The 27,472-nt window shown below is 42.6% G+C and overlaps 1 long non-coding RNA gene and 1 pseudogene across 2 annotated transcripts; both read left to right on the top strand.

Annotated features, from left to right (window-relative positions):
• Positions 1-11,010: 11,010 nt before the first annotated feature.
• On the top strand, positions 11,011-19,431 carry LOC123125622 (uncharacterized). Of its 2 annotated transcripts, none has more exons than XR_006461449.1 (15): positions 11,011-11,125; positions 11,208-11,318; positions 11,528-11,624; positions 11,712-11,858; positions 11,920-13,094; positions 13,284-13,373; positions 13,512-13,554; positions 13,706-13,806; positions 14,153-14,213; positions 15,623-15,715; positions 16,198-16,279; positions 16,363-16,421; positions 16,620-16,912; positions 17,007-17,146; positions 19,121-19,431. It is a non-coding gene; the product is annotated as an uncharacterized lncRNA (long non-coding RNA). The 2 variants fall into 2 exon arrangements; XR_006461450.1 differs by having other exon boundaries at positions 11,012-11,125; positions 11,565-11,624; positions 16,749-16,912.
• A 1,388-nt stretch (positions 19,432-20,819) lies between these two features.
• The window catches only part of LOC123120958 (uncharacterized), a 9,765-nt pseudogene continuing 3,112 nt past the window's right edge, over positions 20,820-27,472 (top strand).

The raw sequence follows: 27,472 nt of genomic DNA, 5'->3' as shown, positions 1-27,472 counted from the left end.
TGGGACGGTGGGCCAGCTAACGGTTCGAAAATAATGGCCGAGCAGGCGTGATGTCGTATTACCAAAAATTATCAGCGGATTGAACTCGTGAAATATTATATCCTCTGCAGTTGTGTATACAGGTCCGGATACAATCATTACATCTGAAGACTATCTTGGAGTTCGGAAAGGGGAACCCGCCTTGCAATGCCGAAGACAATCTGCGCGCCGGACTCCTCGTCATTGAAGCCAGGTTCAGGGGCTACTGAGGGAGTCCTGGACTAAGGGGTCCTCGGGCGTCCGGCCTATTATCCATGGGCCGGACTGATGGGCTGTGAAGACATGAAGGCCGAAGACTGTACCCGTGTCCGGATTGGATTCTCCTTGGCGTGGAAGGCAAGCTTGGCGACCAACTATGAAGATTCCTTCCTATGTAACCGACTCTATGTAACCCTAGATCCCTCCGGTGTCTATATAAACTGGAGGGCATAGTCCGGATAGGACATATTCATTACCATAGTCATACAGGCTAGACTTCTAGGGTTTTGCCAATACGATCTCGTGGTAGATCAACTCTTGTAATACTCATATTCATCAAGATCAATCAAGCAGGAAGTAGGGTATTACCTCCATAGAGAGGGCCCAAACCTGGGTATACATCATGTCCCCCGTCTCCTGTTACCATCGATCCTAGACGCACAGTTCGGGACCCCCTACCCGAGATCCGCCGATTTTGACACCGACACCAGGGTTTTTGGAATATTTGTGAATTTATAGGGTAAAGTGGGGGTGCGGGGGCCAGCGAGGTGGGCACAACCCACCTGGGCGCGCCTGGGCCCCCAGGCGCGCCCTGGTGGGTTGTGCCCTCCTCGGGGCACCACCCAGGTGCTGCTCCGGCCCATTGGTGGTCTTCTGGTCCATAAAAAATCCACAAAAAATTTCGCGGTGTTTGGACTCCGTTTGATATTGATTTCTTGTGATGTAAAAAACATGCAAAAAATAGCAACTGGCACTTGGCACTATGTCAATAGGTTAGTCCCAAAAAATGATATGAAATGACTCTAAAATGATTATAAAACATCCAAGAATGATAATATAGCAGCATGGAACAATAAAAAATTATAGATACGTTGGAGACGTATCAGTGGCCGCCGGGATGATGAAGATGGCCACCGGTGATGATGCCCCCCTCCGGCAGGGTGCCGGAACAGGGTCTAGATTGGTTTTCGGTGGCTACAGAGGCTTGCGATGGCGGAACTTCTCATCTAGGGTTACCCCGAGGGTTTTTGGAACATTTGACGATTTATAGGGCAAAGAGGGGGTGCGGGAGGCCACCGAGGTGGGCACAACTCACCTGGGCGTGCCTGGCCCCCCAGGCGCGCCCTGGTGGGTTGTTCCCCCCTCGGGGCACCCCCCAGGTGCTTCTCTGGCCCACTGGATGTCTTCTAGTCCATAAAAAATCCATAAAAAGTTTTGCGGTGTTTGGACTCCATTTTATATTGATTTCCTGCGATGTAAAAAACAAGCAAAAAATAGCAACTGGCACTGGGTCAATAGGTTAGTCCCAAAAAATGATATAAAGTTGCTATAAAATGATTGTAAAACATCCAAGAATGATAATATAACAACATTAATACTTCATAAATTATAGATATGTTGGAGACGTATCAGCATCCCCAAGCTTAATTCCTACTCGTCCTCGAGTAGGTAAATGATAAAAGAAATAATTTATGAACTGGGTATGCTAGAAAAGTGCATACGTTTGATCAATGATAATTTCAATCACTTTTCCTAGCATCATAATAGCAATTCTTTTTCATAGAACTCATCATGTTAAAGTAGCAACTAATTCACATGTTAAGGTTCAAACAATGTATGCTCTTGAAACTCAACAACCTATATTCTTAGTCACCAAACAATTGCAATTCAACTTATTCAACCGAGTCTAAGTAAAAGCTCCACATACTCAACCATCATATAGTCTATGATTACTGACACTCACCGCATACACATGAGCAAAACGTTTCAACCGGACACATAGAAAGATAGGGGCTCATAGTTTCGCCTCCCAACGTATTCACCTCAAGGGTGATGTCAACAATAATAACTCATGCTACCCATATTCAACTGGACATATGTGCCTAGATCTTTCCTCACCACATGATGCTTGCCAAAGGAGAAAAATAAAAAGGAATAGAGAGAAATTTTTTGACTCTTGCATAAAAGTAAATACATAAAGTAAAAGATAGGCCCTTCGCAGAGGGAAGCAGAGGTTGCCATGCGCTTATTTGTTTGTATGCTCAACCCCTTAGTGCAAAAGAACGTCACATTATATTGCCCCTTGTGATGGCAACCTTTATTATGCAGTCTGTCGCTTTTATTCTTTGCCATCACAAGTTCGTACAACGCTCAATTTTCTGTTACACTAAATGATCTCACACTTTTAGAAGCAATTTTTTATTGCCTTATTGCACCGATGACAACTTACTTGAAGGATCTTACTCAATCCTTAGGTAGGTATGGTGGAATATTGAAAATAAGATTTGGGTTTAAGGGTTTTTGGATGCACAAGTAGTATCTCTACTTGGTGCGGAATTTTTGGTTAGCAAAGATGGGGGGAAAGCACTACATGTTGAAGGATCCATGACAATATAACTTCTATGTGAATATGAACAAACATAAATCATTACGTTGTCTTCCTTGTCCAACGTCAACAATTTTGGCATATAATATTTTGATGGGGGCTCACAATCACAAAAGATTTCCAAGATAGTGTATTTTCATGTGAAAGCTCTCTTCCTTCTACTAATCATTCATGAATTGCTTGTATGACAAATATTGTGATTGTCAAGCCTCAAAAGATTTCACTTTCTAAACCCAATGTGAAGCTACCACTAGGCATGATATGACCATATAATTTCAACTCCATTACATTCAATTCATTCAACAATTTACTCATAGGATAAAAGTGAAGCACAAGAGTAAATGACAAACTACTCCAAAAAGATATAAGTGAAGATCATGCGAGTAGTTAAGTAAAAAGATAGCTATGTGAGGACTCTCTCTTATTTAAAACTTTCAGATCTAAGTATTTCATTAAAACAGCAAGAAAAAAATGGCATTCCAACAATAGCACACATCATGTGAAGAAGCAAAAACTTAGGATCAACCGATACTAACCGATAATTGTTGAAGAAGAAAGGTGGGATGCCTACCGGGGCATCCCCAAGCTTAGATGCTTGAGACTTCTTGGAATATTATCTTGGGATGACTTGGGCATCCCCAAGCTTGAGCTTTTGTGTCTCCTTAATTCCTTTTATATCACGGTTTCCCTAAATCTTAAAAACTTCATCCACACAAAACTCAACAGGAACTCGTGAGATAAGTTAGTATAAATCAATGCAAAACCTTATCATTCTCTACTGTAGCAAATCACAAAAATCATTATTCAACATTGCATACTAAATGCCTCTGCATATTTAAAACTCCTATCCTCAAATAGAATCATTAAACAAGCAAACATATGCAAACATAACAACAATCTGCCAAAACAGTACAGTCTGTAAAGGATGCAAGAGTATCAATACTTCCCTAACTCCAAAAATTATGAAAATTTACCACACTGTAGAAAATTTATCGGAGCTTATTGTGCAAAAAGTTTCAACATTTTATCACATTCTGACTTTTCTAGGGAATTTTTGCAACAACAATAAACTTTCTATTTTGAAACAGCAACATGTAGACTTGCAAAATAAGCATAGTAAACGCTATCATTGCCAATTTTATTGAAATAAAAGATGCAAAACACTATTCTAAATAACAGCAAGCAAATTCTAACAGAATAAATTGACGCTCCAAGCAAAACACATATCATGTGACGAATGAAAACATAGCTCCAAGTGAGGTTACTGATAATGTTGCAGACGAAAGAGGGGATGCCTTCCGGGGCATCCCCAAGCTTAGTTGCTTGGATCTTCCTTGAATATCACCTTGGGGTGCCTTGGGCATCCCCAAGCTTAGGGTCTTGCCACTCCTTATTCTCCTCAAATCGACATCTCACCCAAAATTTGAAAACTTCAATCACACAAAACTTAACGGAACTTCGTGAGATAGGTTAGTATGATAAAGAGCAAACCATTTCACTTTGGTACTGTCAAAGACAAGATTCATAATTGTTTCCACACAATGCATACTGTAGCATATCATTTCCACAATTTATATTGAGCAATATAAGCCATGGAAACTAGAAAACAAGCAACCTATGCATTGAAAACAGAATCTGTCAAAAACAGAACAGTCTGTAATGATCTGGATAACTACCATACTTCTGCTACTCCAAAAATTCTGAAAAATAGGAAAACCTGGGTAATTTGTATATCTATCACCTGTAAGAAATTGAGATCAAAAGCACTTTCTAGTGAATTTTCAAAATTCCTGGACTGAGCACAAAAGTTTCTGTTTTTGGACAGAATCAAGTCAACTATCATCCACACTATCCCAAAGGCTTTACTTGGCACTTTATTGAAACAAAAGAAATAAAACATGATTACTACAGTAGCATAATCATGTTAACACACAAAAACAGTATGTAAAAGTGTTGGGTTGTCTCCCAACAAGCGCTTTTCTTTAATGCCTTTTAGCTAGGCATGATGATTCAATGATGCTCACATATAGACGATAATAATTGAAACATAACAAGTGCATCATGAAACACATGGCAAGCACATTTAAGTCTAACCCACTTCATATGCATAGGGATTTTGTGAGCAAACAATTTATGGGAACAAGAATCAACTAGCATAGGAAGGCAAAACAAGTGCAACTTCAAGATTTTCAACACATAGAGAGGAAACTTGATATTATTGCAATACCTACAAGCATATGTTGCTCTCTCATAATAATTTTCAGTAGCATCATGAATGAATTCAACAATATAACTATCACATAAAGCATTCTTTTCATGACACATAAGCAAGGAAATTTTGTTACTCTCCACATAAGCAAATTTATTCTCATGAATAGTGGTGGGAGCAAACTCAACAAAATAACTATCATGTAATTGGAAATTAAAATCATGATGACAAGTTTCATGGTTATCATTATTAAATATAGCATACATGTCATCACCATAATCATCATAGACAACAACTTGTCATAATCAATTGAAATCTCTTCTGAAATAGTGGAATCATCATTAAATAAAGCCATGACCTCTCCAAATCCACTTTGATCAATATTGTAATGAGATTCAACACCCTCCAAAATAGTGGGATCATTACCTAGAGTTAACACTCTTCCAACCCCACATTCATCATTGTAATCTTCATAAATAGGAGGCATGCTACTAGTATAACAAATTTGCACATCAAAACTTGGGGGAATAAAAATTTCATCTTCATCAAACATAGCATCCCCAAGCTTATGGATTTGCATATCACTAGCATCATGGATATTCAAAGAATTCATACTAGCAACATTGCAATCATGCTCATCATTCATGGATTCTATGCCAAACATTTTACAACATTCTTCTTCTAACAATTGAGCACAATTTTCCTTTCCATAATTTTTGAGAAAGACATGGTAAAGACGAATAATATGATGCCACCTTCAATTCCATTTTTTGTTGTTTTCTTTTATAAACCAAACTACTGATAAAACAAGAAACTAAAAGATTCAATTGCACGATCTAAAGATATACCTTCATCCACTCATCTCCCCGGCAACGGCGCCAGAAAAGAGCTTGATGTCTACTACGCAACTTTATTCTTGTAGACTCGTGTTGGGCCTCCAAGCGCAGAGTTTTGTAGGACAGTAGCAATTTTCCCTCAAGTGGATGACCTAAGGTTTATCAATCCGTGGGAGATGTAGGATGAGATGGTCTCTCTCAAACAACCCTGCAACCAAATACGAGAAATCTCTTGTGTCCCCAACACACCCAATACAATGGAAAATTGTATAGGTGCACTAGTTCGGCGAAGAGATGGTGATAAAAGTGTAATATGGATGGTAGAAATATATTTTTATAATCTGAATAAATAAAAACAGCAAGGTAGCAAGTGATAAAACGGAGCACAAACGTTATTTCAAAGCTTGAAAATGAGGCCTAGGGTCCGTACTTTCGCTAGTGCAATCTCTCAACAATGCTAATATAATTGGATCATATAACCATCCCTCAACGTGCGATGAAGAATCACTCCAAAGTTCCTATCTAGCGGAGAACAAAAGAAGAAATCGTTTGGAGGATACGAAACCACCTCGAAGCTATTCTTTCCGATCGATCTATCCAAGAGTTCGTACTAAAATAACACCAAATAATTTCAGATTCATAATACTCAATCCAACACAAAGAACCTCAAAGAGTGCCCCCAAGATTTCTACCAGAGAAACAAAGACAAGAACATGCATCAACCCCTATGCGTAGATTACCCCAATGTCACCTCGGGAATCCGCGAGTTGAGTGCCAAAACATACATCAAGTGAATCAATATGATACCCCATTGTCACCACGAGTATTCATTTGCAAGACATATATCAAGTGCTCTCAAATCCATAAAAGTATTCAATCCGATAAAACGAAATCTCAAAGGGAAAACTCAATTCATCACAAGATAGAGAGGGAAAACACCATATGATCCGACTATATTAACAAAGCCCGGGATACATCAAGATCGTGACATCTCAAGAACATGAGAGAGAGAGAGATTAAACACATAGCTATTGGTACAAACCCTCGGCCCCGAGGGTGGACTACTCCCTCCTCATCGTGGTGGCCGCCGGGATGATGAAGATGGCCATCGGTGATGATTCCCCCCTCCGGCAGGGTGCCGGAACGGGGTCGAGATTGGTTTTCGGTGGCTACAGAGGCTTGCGGCGGCGGAACTTCTCATCTAGGGTTACCCCGAGGGTTTTTGGAATATTTGACAATTTAGGTGGGCACAACCCACCTGGGCACGCCTGGGCCCCCAGGCGCGCCCTGGTGGGTTGTGCCCCCCCCCTCGGGGCACCCCCGAGCTGCTTCTCTGGCCCACTGGATGTCTTCTGGTCCATACAAAATCCACAAAAAGTTTCGCGGTGTTTGGACTCCGTTTGATATTGATTTCCTGCAATGTAAAAAACAAGCAAAAAACAGCAACTGACACTGGGCACTGGGTCAATAGGTTAGTCCCAAAAAATGATATAAAGTTGCTATAAAATGATTGTAAAACATCCAAGAATGATAATATAACAGCATGAATACTTCATAAATTATAGATACGTTGGAGACGTATCACGCCGAGGCGCGCAAGAGGAAGGCCGCCGCCGAGTCCAACGCCGTCACGCTGCTGCCGGTGCCGCTGCGGGAGCCCTGGTCGCCCCTCGGCCTGCCCGTGGAGTTCGGCTTCACCGCCTACAGCGAGCGGCTCAACGGCCTGCTGACCATGGTGGGCCTCACCGCGCTGCTGCTGGTGGAGCTCGGCTCCGGGAAGTCCCTGGTGAAGTATCGCCTCCTCATCGGCCGCCTCGCTGCTTGCTGCCGAGCTCGCCCGTGCCTGCACCGCGCCCGCGCCCGCGCATCGCGAGCTCACCCGTGTCGGCGCCACGCCGGCGCCCACCGCCCGCGCCACGCGCTGCCGAGCTCGCACTGCCCGCACCCCGCTGAGCTCGACTGTGCCCCGCCCAGGCCCGCACCCCGCCGTGGCTGCCCGCCCTGCTGCGCCCGTGTGTGGAGAGAAGGAGAAGAGATGAGAGAAGCACGTGGGTGGGCCCCGGAGGAAAAGTGAGGAGAGGGGGAGTGGGAGGCTGACGGTGGGCCCAATGGCATGCAAAACAGTCTCTCTCCTCCCCCAGCTGCCCCCCGGGATCTTGGGTTTGGGGCGGGTTCGCCGGTCAGACTTTTGGCCAAATCCGGCCCTAATTGAGGTTGTGGGGGCGCGAGTGGGACGTTTTTCGTCCGCCGGCGGTGAAAAAGTGCTCCTGGGGGCCTTCCTGGGGACGGGTGGAGATGCTCTTATAGACATTTTTCTAGATACTTGGTCAAACATGCACATGTTTGACTTTTGTAAAAACTAATACACCTTATATATTTGGAAAGGAGAGAGTGAAAAATAACTTGTGTTTATACTACAGGTGTAGATATATATTACTACATCTTGATCTGATGAATTAAAATAGACATTATATCTTATAAGTATCTTTTCAGAAAGACCATCTGTTTTGGGTGGGAGTAGCTTTTTCTGGGTGTGATAAACATGGGAGTAGTTGACAATATTGATTACTCCACTGTTTATCTATAAATTCCGAAATCTCTGGTACCAAGGAACACGGGGAAGTTAGATAAAGTTTTGGAATATTTGGGATAACCTATTAAAAAAAGAAAAAACAAATAATAAATAACAATAATTGACCTCTCAATAGTTAAACCATACTTCACATCAACACATGAATATTTTGCGTATCAGCGAAGTAAAAAAAATTTAAACTTTTTTTGAACCGGGCATGACCCATTCCCATTGTATATATAACAAAAGAGCCAGGAAACGAGAAAGGGAAGAAGTTAGTTCATAAAATCACTAGGAAACCACTGTGTAAACGCCACTGATCGGAACACACACCATGGGACAAATACTTTTTAACATAGTGAAACCGACAAAATCTTACTTTTAAATTTTGGGGTATTTTTTAGATTTTGCCGCTAGTTTAAAATTTCCATTTGGTTCTACATTGGAGCCTAGTATTGGCATGTACTTTAGAGCATGCAAGGCATAGTTTTTTTTAGGATTATATTTTTTTGTTTATGCAGAAGACATTTTTCTAAGACAAAGAAGACATTTTTTGTGTGTAATGTTTTTTTAGAAGAATCCTGATATAAGTATCTAGGGAGAACATGATGCTTCTTAGAGCTTAGCGACTCTCGGCCGTCGGATCGATTTTTTGATGCGTTGTGGACCGTTCGATCTCGCTCCTGGTTGATATCAGCCATTGGATCAAAAAAGTTACTGCTACAATGAATAATAGACCGTTGTATGCCCTCCAGTGTGCCACCGCCTGTAATTTCGCTGCCCCGCCGAGGGCATTTCTGTCATTTCGCGTACAGGGGTATAAAAAGTGGGCCGCTGCCGTGGGATGACCTAAGCCGCCTCCTCCCTCCCGCACCCGCGCCTCCCCCGCGCCAAGCTCCTCCCGCCTCGCCTCTCTCTCTCCCTCAAAACCCTAACCCGCGCCCGCCTCCAAGCCCCGCCGCCGTCGCCTCCTCTCCTCTTCCTCCCGCCTGCGCCTCCCTGCCCCGCTCCCGTCCAGGGCCAGCCCCACACCGCCGTCATCTCGCCTCCGCGTCCTCTTCCTTCCTCTCCTCCCATGGGGCGACGGCGGCAAGGACGGCGCGCTGCGCCCGCCCCCTCGGCTCCACCAGAGCCTTCCCCGTCCCCGTCTGCGCCCTCGAGCTCGAGGACCCCCGGTCGCCCTCGGCCCCGGCGTCCTACCGGGTCCCGCTCGCCGCCCTCGCCTGCGCCGCCCTCGGCGTGCTCGTCTCCGCCCCCTCCACTTCGTTTCCTCCGTGCTTCGATCTGGTACCTCCACTCCTCTCCATCTCCCCCTCTCACCCACCCCCTCGCCATGAGAGTGTGTGTGTGTGTTTGTGCAGCGCTCGGTTTGGTCGGTCGCTGGTTCCTCCGAACAGTTGGTCCATTGAGCCCTGGGAGACCTTAGGGGTTAGGGACGGACCCAGCGATGTGAGGGATCGAGCAGCGGCAGTAGCGGCGCTCTTCAACTTTTCTGGTTATACTAGATACTAATCTACAATTATATATATGCCATGCTATTTGGCTACCCATTTTCTTGATCTACTTGAATTAGTACTACAAAGATGTCTGATGTACGTGTGTGTGTGTGTGGTTTTGCTATTAGGAGAATCAAGGAGGTTCTGTCAGGAGAATTTCCTTTTGTTTCCATGGTTAATTAATCTTGGGAGTATTCAAAAGCAGGCCATCATTGCTATTAGGAGGGTCAAGGAGGTTCTGACAGTCTTTTTTGTTTAGTGTATGATGGTCACATTTGTATTGACATCAATATTCAGATTTAATATGTTTATTGGGAGACCTTACTTCTATAACTAGATCATGAATATCTTTTGATCTTCTAAGAAACAGTTCTCCTGGATATTCCAATTTATACCTGCTCATACATCTGTTATATTACAAAATCATGAATATCTTTTGATCTTCTAAGAAATAGTTGACCACGTCAGCCCACTCCACATTGCATTGAACTATATGCAGTTTACTTTTATCATAAACCATGTGGCTTAAGTTAAGCTTGGCGGGTCAATGATTACTTAGTATGGCAGCTCTTGTCAAAAAATAGTATGGCAGCTTAGTATTTAGTGCTTACTGTATTAGTCAGTCAAGTATGCCGAATACCCTGTTCTGAAAGCACACATGATATTTGAAGCTTTACATACACTTGGATGGTAACATAACACCCATGCTTTGAATTTTAAAATGCCAAATTGGCAATGCTCCTTAACTACCATATCTGCTCTGTAATCTCTGACTTGATCGATGGAAAAGATTTGTTATGGTTTCTGTAATCTCTATCGGCTATTCCCATAGCAAAATACTTGGAAGGTTTAGTCTTAGGGAATTCTTCATATTTATTTCCCGTTCGAAAGAGAATCCCTCTTCCCGCACCTCTAAGCGGAGCACCCCTTCGAGCCCAAGCCGTGGTCAGTATCCTAATTAACCTGCCGCTTCTTGGATTATTAATTAGTGAGACAGGATCAATGGAGTTCGTAGTATACTTTGAGTTTATTTTACTGCCTGGAGAAAGAACAAGAGCCCTTTCTTGGAGGGGCGTTCACGTGGATGACCGAACTGAGTCCTCTTCTTTTTTGTATCTTGAAGTACAAATATGGTTTGATTTGATAGTATATCATAGTATAAATTGTTAAGATTCTGAGTCTATAATCTATAGAGAGTTACAGTAGTTATGGTCAATTAATCGCTCCCCTGATTTTTGTACATTATTCTCACACACAAAATATTGTTTGTTCCTCTTTTTTTTCAAGTTCACGCGTTGTACTGGAGATTACTGTAAGACACAAGCAGAGAGGATGATGTGGTAGTCAAGTTCTTCGTGGAAACCTTGCCTTGGTTGATCTTACGGGCAGGTAATAGCTATTCTTTTTGGGCTGCTATTTTCTTTTCACCCTGTCAACAAAAGTAAACTGCAAAACAATTTTCTTTGAGCAGTGAGCAAGCCTCTCAAATGAATAATTTTGGCCAAAAGCTCAATTCGATCTTGTTGTTCTGTGGCTCAAAGGTTGTTGACTACCGTTGGCACTGCCCAGTTAAGTCTATCAGGTTGTAAGCTCCTCCATGTTATGTTCCTTTGTTTACTTTTAGTAAGATTTTCCCAATTGTTGGACTGGTTAATTCCTGTATGACCAAATAATACATTGGAAGATAGAAAAACATGTCTACATGCATGTAACATAGAAGCCAGTGTTGAGCATGAGAGCCATTTAAGAGAAGCTATCTGAAGCGTTATTTTTTGTACTATTCCATTTTAGGTTCCACTGATCATATATTTCTTTGGGGGCATTTTAGGCTCCTTTCAAGGAAGAACGGTTAAAATGGGATTAGGACGATCTTCGAAAGCGCTAACAGGTAAGCATGTTTCTGGTGTACCTGGTACTACAGAGTAAAATTAGGCATGCACCAACTGTTAGCTTCTTTCATTTTTCAATTCTTCAGGCCAGTAAACTCTGGTATAATGAACTGGTCACACAAGTTCCTGAGTCAGCGTTTGTTAGAAGGTTTTGGTTCCTCAAGGTCGGGCCTGCACCCTCGCACACATCTGCACCTCCGTGGACTGCAACTCCACCCAGGCCGCTGCTACAGGTTCACCTATCTCCCTCTCTCTCTCTCTGACGGCCGGTCATCTAATTCTCTTGGATTGCAGGTCACCACTATCATAGGGCAGGACAAGGTCTTTGCAGTAGCTTGGATGTGTCATCGATCTCCCGAGCGCGATTCCATGACTAGCTTGTGGTGGTGGGTAATTTACTGCAACTCTGCCTGCTCATATCTGGAGTATGATAAGAATTTGGTGATTTTGTGCAGTACTTTAGCTTGCTGTAGACTTGTAGATATATGTAGAGAAAGCAAGTAGGGCATGTGATTTTTGTAGCTTTTATTATGATACATCTTTTAAACATGTGCTTTGTTGTACTTATTATTAGCAACAGTAGCAAGAACGGTTGCTGATCTCTGTTGGACACACCCGGATGGAGATTTCAATATTTGCATCAGATATTTGTATTTATTTTAATTCTACTTGCTCTGATTAAAATAGAAAATACCATCGTTATCTTATACATTGTTCTGTTAGGATTGCATACAACAAGACACGTGCCCATTTCCGCTATTGTACCCTTGAATAAAATGGTAAATACTGCAGTTATCATATACAATCTCTCGGGAGTGAATACCACAAGCGCATTTTTGTTAATATCTCCTGCTTCCTGATGTATTTGTTTCTTGGTAAAAGCGAACTTCCAATGAATATTTTTGTGCTGGAGCAGGCTACAAGGTATGTATTCGGCTGTGCATATTTAATTTTAGTATCTGGTGGAGATGCCCTGTTCAAGGAGAGGGAGGGTGTGTAAACTTTGTGAAATCCTTTCCTGTTGATGACTTTGCAAACTTATCAGGAGGCGGTGTTAAGAAATCTAAACAGTTTATGAACTATATAGGAAGACATTTATAGGTTAGAAATAGTCAGTTCTACTTATGCAGATTATCTAGATAAGTGATGAAGTTTAGTTAGTATTTTTTTCCCTGTCACTTCTTTATCTAGCAACCATGGTATGAGCCACTGTTGCAAGCATTATCATTATGTTCTGAGGGAAACATCAACTTTCCAAAGACAATATCCCAAACTGGACAGTTGATACATGGAACCATTTTACTTTAACATTTAAAGTATGGCTGCAAATCTGGGATCCAGGAGGTTAAAATTCATTGTCTACTCAGTTTCTCAGTTTCTCAGTTTTCCTCTTTCAGAAGCAAGAGATTTTTCAAGACCTTGCTCCATTGCTGTGGCACTCCTTTGGCATCGTTGCTGCACTGCTCCAGGTAGGTTACAATTATTGCAAAGTTCTAAATTCAGTTGCAATGGCAAGAGTAAGTATGTACTTGTGCAGTTCTGGTTATTTGAGTTAGGGTGGTTGTGCATGTGTATTGATTCTTTCAATATAAAATTTATTGATGGTTCTGTGCATTCTCCTTATCCAGCCTGTCTTGCTGTTTTGAAAACATATGCAGGAGATTGTGTCAATCTACCCTTCACTTTCATCTCCTACTTTGTTGCCAGTTGCATCAAACCGTGTCTGCAATGCACTTGCACTTCTTCAGGTATGCTTTTACATGAGAAAGAAAGGAAACCCTCACTCCTGGTGGGCCTTCTGGTGGATTGAGAAGACTACTGCTTTCATATCATGCTTGCTTGTCATCTGCCCCTCAATTTCATTTTACTTCTTTTTTTAATTGCAGTGTGTTGCTTCACACCCTGAGACCAGGATCTCGTTCTTGAATGGTACTAAGCGCTACTGTTTCTATGCCAAGTCTTAAATATTTCCATCGTTTATAATGATTAAAAAGCTTTCCTCATTTTGATGACTTTACAGAATAAGTAAATCTTAACTAGCCGTGGTTAATAATTGAGTCTTCTTCCTTTTCCTTTGCAGCTCACATCCCACTGTACCTGTTCCTAAATACTACCAGCAAGACCAGACCTTTTGAGTACTTGAGGCTTACCAGCTTGGGTGTTGTTGGTGCTCTTGTGAAGGTAATTTAAAACTAGATACTTACGCAAACTAGGAATGGATGGTCCATATTGATTTTTGCTTTAAATTGTGAGAGGGTTGAACCAGAGGGGAAAACGGTGATTGGGATTGGTTGTATTCTTTTTTTGTAGACTATATATTGTTCTTTTGGTATTCTCATTCCAGTAATCCAGTCATTTTAATCAAATGGACTCATTGGGATTGGATCCCAGGAATCCCAACAATAACCGTTATTTTTGAACCAAACAGGCTAATGATTTGTTAGAAATTATATTGTTTCTTCTTTTGGATATCCGATTTGCATATCATAAGAGTATTTTTTTGTTGCTTTGTTTTTTATATATGCAGGTTGACGATTCTGAAGTTATTGGACACAAGCAGCTGCTTGAAAGGACATCTAGAAAAAAGGGTGCGTTATTAGATGCCGCCTCTCCTAATTCATAACTGCTACTAGGCTTCTCTTTTTTACATATACAGTATATATTACTTGCTTGGCTAATAGCATCATATCCTAAGTCCTGCTCGAACTCTGTATTTATTTCCATTGTGTTGTTGCTATTCTCTTGCTTGTGGCATGTGGCCTATAATATGCAAATATTCATGACAATGCTTTTGGAATGTGCAATTCAGGAGTAGAAATAGCTGTAAATAAATGATGCTTTTGTGCAATTCATGAAAATGATTTGAGTACCGAGTTCTTCGAAAGGGTTGGAATGTGTAAGGTTAATTGTTGTTCAGAGGTCATTAGGTTTATCCATTTCTACTCTTGGATATTTGCTCAGTGGCAAGACTTGCTAGACTATTGCAGCATTACAACCTGCTAGATTGAAGTATACTGATGTTTGCTTAGCACCTCCAGTTTCATGGCATGTCATTTCAGCCATAATTTTGTTGTAGGTTTGCATAGATAAATTAGTAGCACTCTTGGTTTCAAAGTGTGTGTTTCATGGGACTTAGCTTTGTTCAAGAGACGTAACTCCAATTACAATTTTCAGCCAAAATTCTGCTATATGGAAACATTCAGTGATTCTTTCTTTTTTATCTGAACTAAGCCATAATTCTAATGGCTGAATTGAGCCATCAATGTGCTCCTCTTCCTCTCCAGCCGCCGCTCCCATCATGACACTACGCGGCATCCTTTGGTTGAGGTGCCCCCCTCCCCATGCCTCTTTCATGTGCCTTCTGACATCGTCGAGCCGATTAGAGTCGATGGTGACAAGGATCACGCTCATGGGATTTCGCTTTGCACCTCAACCACTCCTGCTAATGTGGATCAGGGGATGGATTGATGGATATCGCAATTTTGGTTGCCTGCTTGGACTGAGGTCTCTGAATGTTACAAATTCATTTGTCATCATGATCCTGTTTTTTTCATTGTCGCCTTTGGATAGTCAATGTGATGTTAATTTAGCTTTCGCCTATGCAAGTTTGTCAGGCACAATAAAGATTTGAATGTTTGAATCATATCAGCAACAACTTGGAGGTGCTTATTTTCTCCATGGGGTCTTTCGGAAGCTTAAAAATAACACAACAAAGGTTCTCTCTAAATGTAATATTTTCAGGGATTTTGTCTACTTGCTTGAAAATTGGAAAGGGACATTTTCTTGACAATTTAACCCATCAACTGTCAATTGCTTACATGTTGTCGTTTCTCACGGTTTGATTTATATGTATTGTGAACTGCAAATACCTCGGCTCCTTGCAATATAGGAATCAATGGTACCCTATTTACTTATTGAATTATTCATTTCCTATATTATTTTGCTTGCGAAGTTCAGATTCAACTTAAGAACATGGACTGTTTGTGCTTGCTTGTAGGTTCCGATATTACACCAGAACTTTAGCTTTCTCGGGCATGTGACGATGGCTTCCATGGAAAAAATCATCAAAGTGACTGTCGATGACCTTCAGGTCCATATCTCTCTCAATCTCGATTTTCTCTTATTTTGCAGATCGGAAGTGGACTAAAAACTGAGATATGACATGTCTTGAGAAATGCTAATGCCATGATAGTTTGATGTCTGTAGCAGCTCTTTTATTTTCGTTGAAACTTTTCTATGTGATATTGAGCACCATATAAGTATCTTTTGGCAACTTCTACCATATATGTTTTACTTGGAAATTTAGCCCTGGAGCATCTATTTGAGCATGGTTCAACATTGCATAATGCAGTTGTTTTGTATTTGATTGCAAGATTTGCGCCTAGAATGCATAATGCCCAAATAGTAGGACGTGTTGCTGCTCTTGTCTTGTGGTATTTGCGCTCACATGGCTTGCAGCCGTCAGGCAGATCTTGTAGTTCATGACTTCACTTTTTACACTATCTAGCGAAGAAATACCGAGTTGCTGGTTACTTTCTTCCACTGACTATGATCTGCCACATTCATCGATAGGTATATCAACGTCAAATGACAAAAGAATGCCTCCAGAAAGTTTGTTCATCAGGCACAAGCGAATGATAAATTGCAGGATCAAGTACATAAAGTTATCTTTTGCTTTTTTATCCTTCAAACAGCCAAGTAAATTGATTTCTCATGGCTCTGTTTTCACTTTTACAGTGGAATTCTCTTTCGACAGAAGATCTACATGATCTTTTTACTCTTCATGAACAAGTCAGGTGACCTTTGCTTCTCATGGCCCACTGTAGCATTTTCTTTGTGAAACATGTAAAGTTAAAACACTAATTTTGTATCCCATTCATTATTATTCCTTAGTATCCAAATGATATTACATCTGTTGTATTAACATGATTGGATTTTGTGTTTTCTTTTGCTACTAAATAATATTTGCTTAGAAAACCTTATTCCGGTTTTAGTGCGAGAGAAAGTTGCATGCTATATGAGTGTTAAACGCCATCGAGCGATCTGAACAGAGCCGTGGCTCGAGTCGTTTTCGCTGTCCTGATCCATGGGTCAGGATTGATGCTTTCCGGTAACTCCGACAGTAGCCGAGTAAACGCAAGCATGGGTCGCTGGGAGCAGCTGTCTCCTACCTCTCGAGCCTGGATCCATCTTTTATCGAGAGCGACAGCCTCGGCGAGCCACCGTCTGTGAGAAGGGACCTGCGGATACCCGTGAAGATGGGGTTCCTGCTGCAGCCGATTAACAGGTGCAGATTTGTGTTAGTGATGTGCGCAGTTCCGCAAGGATTTGTTTCCGCATTTCTGCATCTAACCTGAATTTTGGTAAATGGGGTTATGTAGACGCACCATGAGGAAAGCAGTGTCGACGGCCAAATCTGTGCGGCAGAAGTGGGGGTAGAGGCAGCGATTGGGGATTCCGCTCACTCATCTGATTAATCCATAGAACAGATCGATCCCAAATTGCCTGGATAGACTAGAAGGTATGTCAGATTCCCGATCATATAGTGTTTGGCTGAATTACATCTTGCGGATTTGAGTAGAAAGTGCCACCACTTTTCGGCAGAAATGTAGTTAATAGAAAATATTAAAATAACAAGGTTGGTGTTTGTTGCCATGGGTAGCGGGGATTTTAGCAAATAATTAAAATTGTTGGATGATGCCTGTGTGGCGCTTCAGCCAATCTATATTTTAATCCCACTAGTAGAAAAAGGGGCTTTTGGCCCGATTGGTAAGGGCCTTTAGTCCCGGTTTTTGAACCGGGACTAAAGGGTCGTTACTAATGCCTCCCCCCTTTAGTCCCGGTTCTTAGGCCGCGGCCACGTGGAGTTACCAACCGGGACTAAAGGAAATTTTATGAATTTTTTTTGAATTTTTTTTTGATTTTCAAATTTCTGAATTATTTTAACCTCTAATCTCTAATCACCACCCCTCATCACTGCTCAATTTATCCTCTAATCTCTAATCACCCCTCATCATTCCAAATCATCTAACTTCCCGGACGGTCACCCATCCTCTCACTACTCCAGCCTGAGCACGCTTAACTTCTGGATTCTATTCTCCCTCGTTTCCAAGTCTGCACTTGTTGTTTTCCTGACAATAGTAAGATGTCAATCCTATTAACCCTCGGGAATTTAGCTTGAGCATGAAGTGACACATTTCACTGTTTGAGTTTGAAACTATTGTTTTAAAAAACAATAATTATTTAGTAACACTAATATTTCTGGAATAATTAGTTTGACCATTGTTTGACCACTGTTTGACCACTGTTTGACCACGGTTTGACCAGATTTGACCAAAATTCAAAAAAACTGAAATAATTATTTAGTAACACTAATATTCTAGAATAATTAGTTTGACCATTGTTTGACCACAGTTTGACCAGATTTGACCACATTTTTTCCAAATATAAAATTTGAAACTATATTTTTTCTGTTACTAGTAAGTTTCCCACTAGTAAGTTTGAATTTTTTTGAATTTTTTTCCTCTCCAGATCTTAAAAGCCCCGTAACTTTTTTCTATTAGGTTTTTGAGGATTTTGAAAATGTTTAACGGGGTTCCCCCGGTTAAAATCGGATGTAACTTTCCGAGTAGATGATTTTTCATATAAAAAACTTTTTAATCCGAGTTCGTATGCAAAAGTTATGCCCATTTTACAAATTCCAGAGAGATTTTGCAAATAAAGTCGAAATTCATATTTGTAAATTTTCCCAACAACTAGACCACATATCACATGGGAAACTTATTTTATTTTATTTTTTTGACATTTCCATCATTTTCTTTTGTTTTTTCTAAAACTGAAAAGGCGGTCAGGGGGGTAGAGTTTGAAAATGGGACCTTTAGTACCGGTTCGTGCCATGAACCGGTACTAATGCCTCAAAGCCCATTAGTACCGGTTGGTGGTACCAACCGGGACTAAAGGTTAGTGGTACCACCAACCGGTACTAATGGGCATCGCACCCTTTAGTCCCGGTTCGTGGCACCAACCGGGACTAAAGGGCCCAGGTGAACCGGGACTAATGCCTTAGCCGCACGAACCGGGACCAATGCTCACATTAGTCCCGGTTCGTGACTGAACCAGGACTAATGTGAATATTGCCCTATGACGAAAGCCCTGTTTTGTACTAGTGTCCGTAAGCAGTTAGTTGTTCCTGATGAAAAGAATGTGATTATGGATCAAATAAACATGGTTACAATTAATTCATAGTGTTGTGTTTCGTGGGGAGGGATTGTTAACTGTATTTATTTTATTTTGGAATCATGCCTGCATCATTATTTGAGAAGAATGTGGTGGGCAATCTGTTGCATGAACTAATTGTGTATGAACACTTTTATTTGCACACAGAGTTAGGATTTGGGCCACCGACCCATGCAGGGCGCATGTGTATACTCAATTTGATAGGTGTACTGTTACATTTAGTTGGTTACTGACTTTTTATAATAATTTTGTCCATCAGGTATTCATGTGGTATAACTATCACGTGCCTGATCATATTCCTGTGGTACCCTGCAACTCATGTGCTTGTGTTGAACATTACATGTGCTTAAGATTTATTAAACCATGGAATAGATATGGAAAATTAGCATAGAACTATAGATACTGTTTAGGCCTTGTGTACTTATGTTCAGATTGAAAAATTCATGTATCATGTCCTTCTGTAAGAAACTTTCTAATCCAAATGATTGGAGTGCTATCGTTTGGCCATACAAAAGCATAGAGGAATTGTAAGTAATGTGGTCGATGCTCGATAGTATCAGGTTCGTGTGAGGCAGTCCCTATGAAGTACATCGACAAGACAGATGAATTGCGGCACTTATTAGTATGCTTCCTGATTATGGCTCCGTAGTTGGCTCTTCTTTATTATGTCCCGTTCTTATTACCTCCTCTTATGTGTTCTTATTTTTGTATCGAACTTCGTGTCGAATGGTTATCTTTTGCGGTCGTATGAATGCACTGAGCTTGATCCTGCCTTATAAACTTATGTTGATCTTAAGCTCTATCACAATTAAATGTTTCTTTACTTTATTATCCTCTATAAGTGCAAATGTTATACCTGGTTTCTATTAATATAGTGTTATATGCTTCGGTAAAATGCTGAGACCGGCACCCTCGCGCCAAGGCGCGATTCCGATCTAGTGTGTGTAATGGGTAGTTGCATGCATGACACACCATGTAGTGATAGGCCGGCCCATGTACGCAATTAGTCATGGCACCTGAGTGGCCCACCATCGCCCAACCGTTTCCTTCCTCCTCTGCTCTCTCTTCTCTGCTCTGCTCCGCTCCCGACGACGGCGGCGACGGCGCGGAGACACCGGATGGCGGGCAAGGGTGAAGGCGCGTCGTCTTCGGGCTGCTGTGCTCCACGGCCGGCATGGTCGCCCGGCGTCTCCTCCGTCGCTGGAACTGGAAGCAAGCGCCACCGGGTCAGGTCGGTCAGGTTCCATCCCTTCCCACCCGCATGCCCGCCATGTGCTTGTGCTTATGCCCACAACGTTCGTTCCGCCGCGACCTACCTAGCTCGACGAGAGGGAGAGAGCCCGCTATGTCATGTCCACGCTCGCTTGCCGCAGTGGCTCCCGCTGCTTTGGCCAGGACAAGACTAGATTGGCAGCAGCTACGGACGGATGCCATCCAACTTATCATCTTGACTAGTCTTGCTAACAAATACTTCCTCCATCCTAAAATAAGTGTCTCAACTTTGTACTAACTCTAGTATAAATTTGTACTAAGCTCAAGACACTTATTTTGGGACGGAGGGAGTATGTTGGGACGGAGCAGAGAGAGCTCATGTGCGATGCCGGCACCGCCTCTAGCTTTGCTCTCGGCCCAGCGCAAGAAAAGGTCTGGGCCAGACTGCCCATTCCATGCCATTGTACCAACACGCCACCATCACAATCACCCAATGCTTCTCTCCCTGTACGTCAGCTTGCTTGCGCCCATACTACGTACACTCTGGCTGCATCATCGGGTTTTCACAAAAAAATTGGCCAGACTTCTCAAACCAACTTAACTTCAGGGCTCTCTCACCGACTCGGCCCAACCCAACCCCCCTTTTGCAGCTAGCTAGGATCAGGCAGGCGGCAGCGGCATCCATCACCGGCGGACCATCAAGGTATGTACTAGTGCACACTCCTCTCCTTTAATTTGCAGCTACCAACAGCCTGTTTACCGTCGGTTTCCTTTTGATTCCTTGATGCAGGCGCCGTTGTCCATCCCTGCATCCGGCCAGGGGATGGCCGAGACCGCCCTCGGCGCCGCACAATGGGTGGTGTGCAAGGCGCTAGCCCCCATTGCCGATGGCGTGCTGGAGGCTTGGGCGGCCAGCAGGACATTTGGTCTCAACATCCAGGCCCTCAGAACGGAACTGGAGAAGGTGCAGGCCACGCTCGAAATAGCTGCCACCAAGGAGCTCCCCGGGCTGGCCACGGAGAAGATGCTGCAGAAGCTGTGGGACTCGGCGCACAATGCCGAGGACTTGCTGGACGAGCTGGACTACTTCCGCATCCACGACGAGCTTCACGGCACGTACGATGCTGCCGACCAGCCCGGCGACGGTGTCCTCCGTGACCTCGCCTGTGATGCTCGCCACACAATCAAAGATCTTGGCAAACTGATCAACTATTTCCCATGGCAGCGTGCTGAGCTCCAGCAGAGGTCACGTGGCGATTCGTTCTCAGCATCAGATGCCAACCAGGAGGTCAGCGGATGCATGTCCAGCCTCGGTAAACTGCTCCTTTCCTCATGTTCTCCACATCCACATGTTCGTGGTGATGAAGATCATGGCAATGCGCAAGAAGCACCAATGCCTGAGTTTAATAGGGCTGATTTCTCCCAAAGGATGAAGGACACTGTAGAGCAACTAAAGGTTATGCGTAATGATGTTAAGGATATCCTGCAGACTTGTGGCCCTAGAACTGTCCTAGACATTGCTCAGCGTCGTGCCACCACCACACCTCAGAGTGCAGAGCCAAAACTGTATGGGAGGGACCATGTCATGAATAATATGATACATGATATCACCGAGGGTCAATACTGTGACAAGGGTCTAACTGTGCTTCCGGTTATTGGTCCGGGGGGAATGGGGAAGACAATTATGATACAACACATATATAACAACCAACAAGTGCAGAATCATTTTCCAGTCAGGATTTGGATATGTGTGTCGTTCAATTTCAACCTGGGTAAGGTGCTAGAACAGATTAAAGAAGATACCCTTACGGTTGAAGGTGAAAATGGGTGTAGTACAACACAAGAGCTGATTGAACACAGATTGAAACACAAAAGATTCTTACTTGTATTGGATGATATATGGCAGTTTAATGATGTGGATGACTGGAAAAAACTATTATTGATACTCGGCAAGTCACAAGAAAGGGTTCCATGGTTCTAGTCACAACTCGGCAAAAAGAAATAGCAGACCAGGTTAAGAAAAGTGCAGATCCAAAAGAACTGAACGGTTTAGAACCTGGAGAGTTTAAGAAGTTATTCCTTGTATATGTCTTTGATGTTGAGAAATGTCCAGGGGATAAACGTTTTTTGCTTGACACTGGAGATAAGATAATGGGAAAACTAAAGGGTTCCCCTCTTGCAGCAAAGACCGTTGGTAGATTACTGAGGACAGACCCTAGTTTGGCTCATTGGAGAAGGGTCCTAAACAGTAAACAATGGGCGAACCAGACCAATGGAATTATGCTTGCCTTGGAGCTTAGCTATGGCTTTCTTCCTTTCCATTTGCAACGGTGTTTTTCCTATTCTGCATTATTTCCTGAAGATTACCGTTTCAGAAGCTGTGAGCTCATCAGCCTATGGATTGGACTAGATATTTTGACACCTTCCGATCAAAACCCAACCTTTGAAGGCATAGGTCTGAGCATTTTGAATGATTTAGTCATCCATGGATTTTTCAGAGAATATAAAACTGATGGTGGTCTCCGATATGTTATGCATGATTTACTGCATGAGTTGGCATTGAAGGTTGCATCACATGATTGTGTTCGTTTTCGTCTCCCTGATGTTGGATCGGTAGAAATTAAGCCATCCACCCGACACTTGTCTATAAGTATAGAGAACTTGGGTGAATATAATGGTAAAAAGTTAAAGAGGGAATTGGAAAAGCTGAAGACAACATTGAAGGTTGAACATTTGCAAACACTGATGTTATTTGGAGAAATGGATGAAGGTTTTGCTAACATATTTAGTGATTTTCTCGGGGAAGCAAATGCTCTTCATGTTCTTTATTTGCCCCTCCTGAAGTATCCCGTGGAGTCCATGTTACATAATTTTTCAGGACTTGTCCACCTACGATTCCTATGTCTAGGGTGTTTGCCAATTAACATCTCTAAATTTTATCATCTAAGGGTTCTAGATCTTAAGTCATGGTCTGGCAGTGGTGATTTTCCTGAAGACACGAGCAACCTTGCAAAATTGTGCCATTATTATACCCCAAGAGATGATAAGCTTCATTATGATATATGTAATGTGGGAAAACTTCAGCTCTTGGAAAAGTTGAAGGTATTTCGGGTCAATAAAAAAATAAAGGATTTGAACCAAAGCAACTAGAGCCATTGACCAAGCTATGGGAGCTTGGCATCTACAACCTTGAGAAAATACATACAAAAAAAGAAGCAGCTCAAGCAAAACTGTTTGAGAAAAAATACTTGAGGAGGTTAACATTGGATTGGGATAGTAAGCGATCTAGTGATGAGCCTGGTGTGGAAACAATGGTTCTTGAGTGCCTTTGACCACATGAAAATCTTGAAGTGTTGTGCATTAGAGGGCACAGAGGCCCCACTTGTCCAACATGGCTGGGTGATGAGCTTGCTGTTGAAGCTCTACAATCTCTTTGTCTTGTTGGTGTTTCTTGGAAGGTTTTCCCTTCTTTACAGAACATGGGGGATCTTTGTGAGCTTGAGATACAGGACTGTCCAGAATTCTTGTCCGTGATTCCCACCTCCTGGATTGAGAGTTTGCGCCGCGTCACGATTGAATGTGTCAAGCTACTAAAGAGGTTTGCATACTCAAAATCATCAAATGGAGCACACTTGGAAATCATTGGATGGGGTGATCTGCAAAGCTTAGACCAAGTGTTAGTTTTTGATAAAGAAACAGGTCTTGAGAAGCTGACACTCGAGAGATGCCCACCTTTGGAGTTGAAGCACCTTCTGATGCTAACCTCGCTGAAGACACTGATTGTAAGGCATTCAGATGGTCTGGCTGGTCTGGCTGGACCACTAGGAGGTCTGGGTGATGTGGAATGGCAGCTCCCTGTTGAGCACATCGAGATCTGCCACTTAAATGGTAATAGTTGGAATGAATTGACAGAGCTCTTCCCACACCTCCCAAAGCTCTCCAAATTGGAGATACGGGATTGTAAAAACATAAAACAGCTGGTAGTGGGGGTGGATCTGCGACAAACAGCATCAGAGATGGGGGGAGGTGAAATAACAGCAGCAACAGAGGAAGAGGACGATGGAGTGCTGCTCTTCCCAGCTCATCTCTGTGACTCACTACAGAAATTGAAGTTCCTTTTCTGCCCAGAGCTGGTCCTGGTGAACCCGCCAACGCTTGTTCCTGGAGGAGGATGGCTCCAAGCCTTGCGATCCCTCCAGAGATTAAGCATAAAGTATTGCCCAAAGTTTCTATCCGCCTTCTCGTTTTCCAGTCAAATCTTCCCTTCCTCCCTGCAATTCCTGGAGCTTACGAAATTAGAAGGGATGGGGACACTAGAGCCTCTCTCAAACCTTTCTTCTCTTACCAGATTAGTATTGGAATTTTGTGGAAAGGATCTCAAATGTCAGGGATTGCAGTCTCTCCTTACCACCGGGGGCCAGCTAAACGAATTGGAAGTCAGGGGCAGCCATATATTCTTTGCTAATTGGGATCCAAATCCCAGACGGGCTTTGGAGGATGTTGAAGGAGGAGAAGAGCAGCCAACACAGCTTGTTTCATCCACACTGCGGAAGCTTTGCACAGATGACACAGCAGGGCTCCTTGCTGCACCAATCTGCAGCTTCCTTTCTTCCTCTCTCACCAAGCTGAAACTTCATGGGTATGGGCATGAAGGGATGGAGCGCTTCAGCAAGGAGCAAGAGGATGCCCTTCAGCTCCTCTCCTCCCTCCAGAAACTTGAGTTTAGGCATTTCCGCCATCTTCAGCAAATCCCTGCAGGGCTATGCAACCTTACCAGCCTCAAGGTATTATCAATCAACCACTGTCCTGCCGTCTCGTCATTGCCCAGCCTCCCCAAATCACTGGAAAAGCTAGATGTCTACGACTGCAGCGAGGTGCTAAAACGGCAGTGCAGGTGGATGTTGGGAACCATCCCCAAAATCATAAGAGGATGATCCAAGGTAACACAAACATACTTTCTTGTGTTCTTCCATGTTGCCCTTTTCCTGCGACCCTACTTAATAACACTGCATTTATTCCCATCCAATGTTCAGGACAATGCCTTGGAGTTCCCTTGTACATTCTTCTAGCCCTGCAGTGCTCTGCTCTTTCCATACATACACACTTGCCACATGGGTGGCCTGAGGGTCTTGTGGATGCTGTCTTCCTTCCTGTACAAATTATCCGGTGAGTATGGAACTTCACTCCTGCTGTACCATATTATTTATATCCACTTCCGTTATACTCGCCGCAAAAAGTTAAAATGAACACTTATATACTCCCGCCGTATCAGATTTTCATTTTCTTCTCAATGATAGTGAAAATATCTCAGATTTATTTGTCAACGCCCCTTATCTTTCCACAAGGCGAGAAAACCAACGTCACTAGCAGCTAATACTTTCTGCAAGTCTCTTCTCTTTTCTTTATTTGTTTTGGTTCTATGTGTGCGGGTGTTCGTTCGATCTTGTAGGCTTCTTCATATTTGCATTTTAAATTTGGGTTATTCTTATTCATCAAGACGCGGTAGTCTACTTGCATAATTTGGGTTTCACAATCAGAATTATGGAATAAATGAGAATGAGTTAAGAACTGAAGAAACTCATATTAAGGGTATAAAATATTTTCATCCACTCTACGTTATTGTCAATACCAGGTGTTGATGCATTCTGATTTGTGATGGCTTGCTGTTCAGGTCATCTTGTGCTTCTGATGGCTTTCTGCTACTTTGCTATTAGTACCACTTGTGTCTATAGTTCTCCAAAGCTCATGAAGACTTGATGGTGTATCTGGAAAGTTCAGTTTGATGTTCAAAAGGTCATCATGGCATAATTATGGAAAGCACTCAGTTCTCAGTGTTTTGCCACTGATAAGGTTTGTATTTTTGTATCCAGTCTACATTCTACTGATACCCCAGGACAGTGTCTTTTAAGATTTCAGAAGATCCTTTCTTTCCAAGGACTACATGTCACCACAGACTGGCAGAGCTGCACAGTAAGTTTATGAGTTGATCAGAATTTGTAATACTATGGCATCATACAATCGTTGTCTCTGTCTACTCTTTGGGTTTGCAGTTTTGAACTGTCTGAGACTAAAGCTTGTAGCACTGTGTTTATTAGAATGTACAGTGCAATGGTACACACTTATCTTTTCCTACATGAACACTCTGTTTTTCAGCTCTAACTAACTATTATAAGAGGGCAGGAGTTATGTCTCGAAATCCTTCACTAAATTGCTCACCATCACCATTGTGTGTTTTCAACGTTTAGTACAGCTCACTGTAAAAATATGCAGTACTGCTGATAAAATACATTTCATTTCATGGCACCAAAAATAGGCTACCAACCTGGGCTTCAGCGGGGGCAATCATTCAGCGCATGTCCCAGCCCAGTTTATCAGGACCTTATTCCTGTTATGTTGTCCTAGAAAAACACTTTTGCAAACTAAGCCTGGTCTGTGTCTGGCAGTTCATTGCTCTCTGTTCATAAGTAATGAAATATAGTTTTTTAGTAAAAGTAATCAAGCTTGCTATTCATAAGTAATCCAAGCCAATGTTATGCTTTGCAGATATTATCAATCTGTTATCTCGGTGAAAACTGCAGTGCAGTCTGGGGAATCATTTGTGCATTTGACGTGATACAGCACGGGCCACTGCAACTACGAATTGGTCCCTAATTGGTCTGCAAATGGATTCTCCCTCTGAAGTGTCTCACGTATATCCAGCAGTGTAAGTGTCTCCTCTACTTGGGCAGAGAACTCAGCTCTCTTTTATCATACTCTAACCAAAGTAGCTCTCTTTTTGACTCTGCAAATTTAAGCTTCTTTTCATGACCTTTTATCTATTTCAGTCAGACATGCGCTGTTGGTGTCTAATCTCGGTTTATGATGTTGCTTCGTTTTGCAGGTCAATCTCCTTGGGAGCAACAGATTGAGTCGGGCAAACCGGGAATGGTGTCAAACTGCATGGTATACTGGGATCGGTGTCTCTGAATCTGAAGCCTGCCCTCATTCTATTTTTCATTGGATGCAGTGCACCAATCAAATTCCACCCTAAGCATAAACTGGTCGCTCAGAAATTGCTGCAGTCATTGCCAATAGCATCCCCGAAGGCACATATCAAGTAGTTGTTGCATGAAATATTTCGAAGGTGGCCCATCCTGTGGCTGCCGCATTGTGCAATAAAAATAGCACGGCCAGGCCTTAGTAGTTACTATTCAGATAGACAATGCTTTTTGCACTATTCTGTGCAGGTCTTGAGCCCCAAATGCTGGAAGACACAGCTGATAACTCGCACTGCAAAGGTAAGAAGGAGATTATGCTCCGAGTAGAGGGGTAATGTAATCAGCTAACAGAATGGCCGGTCAAAAATAACAAATGTGAGTAGTTGGAGAAGGCTTAGATACTGCTGAAATGTTGAGGGCAC

Source organism: Triticum aestivum, chromosome 5D (genome assembly GCF_018294505.1).
Source record: "Triticum aestivum cultivar Chinese Spring chromosome 5D, IWGSC CS RefSeq v2.1, whole genome shotgun sequence".
In the NCBI taxonomy this organism is placed as follows: Eukaryota; Viridiplantae; Streptophyta; class Magnoliopsida; order Poales; family Poaceae; genus Triticum; species Triticum aestivum.
Note: the sequence above shows the minus strand (reverse complement) of the source record. Positions and strands in the feature narration are given on the sequence as shown.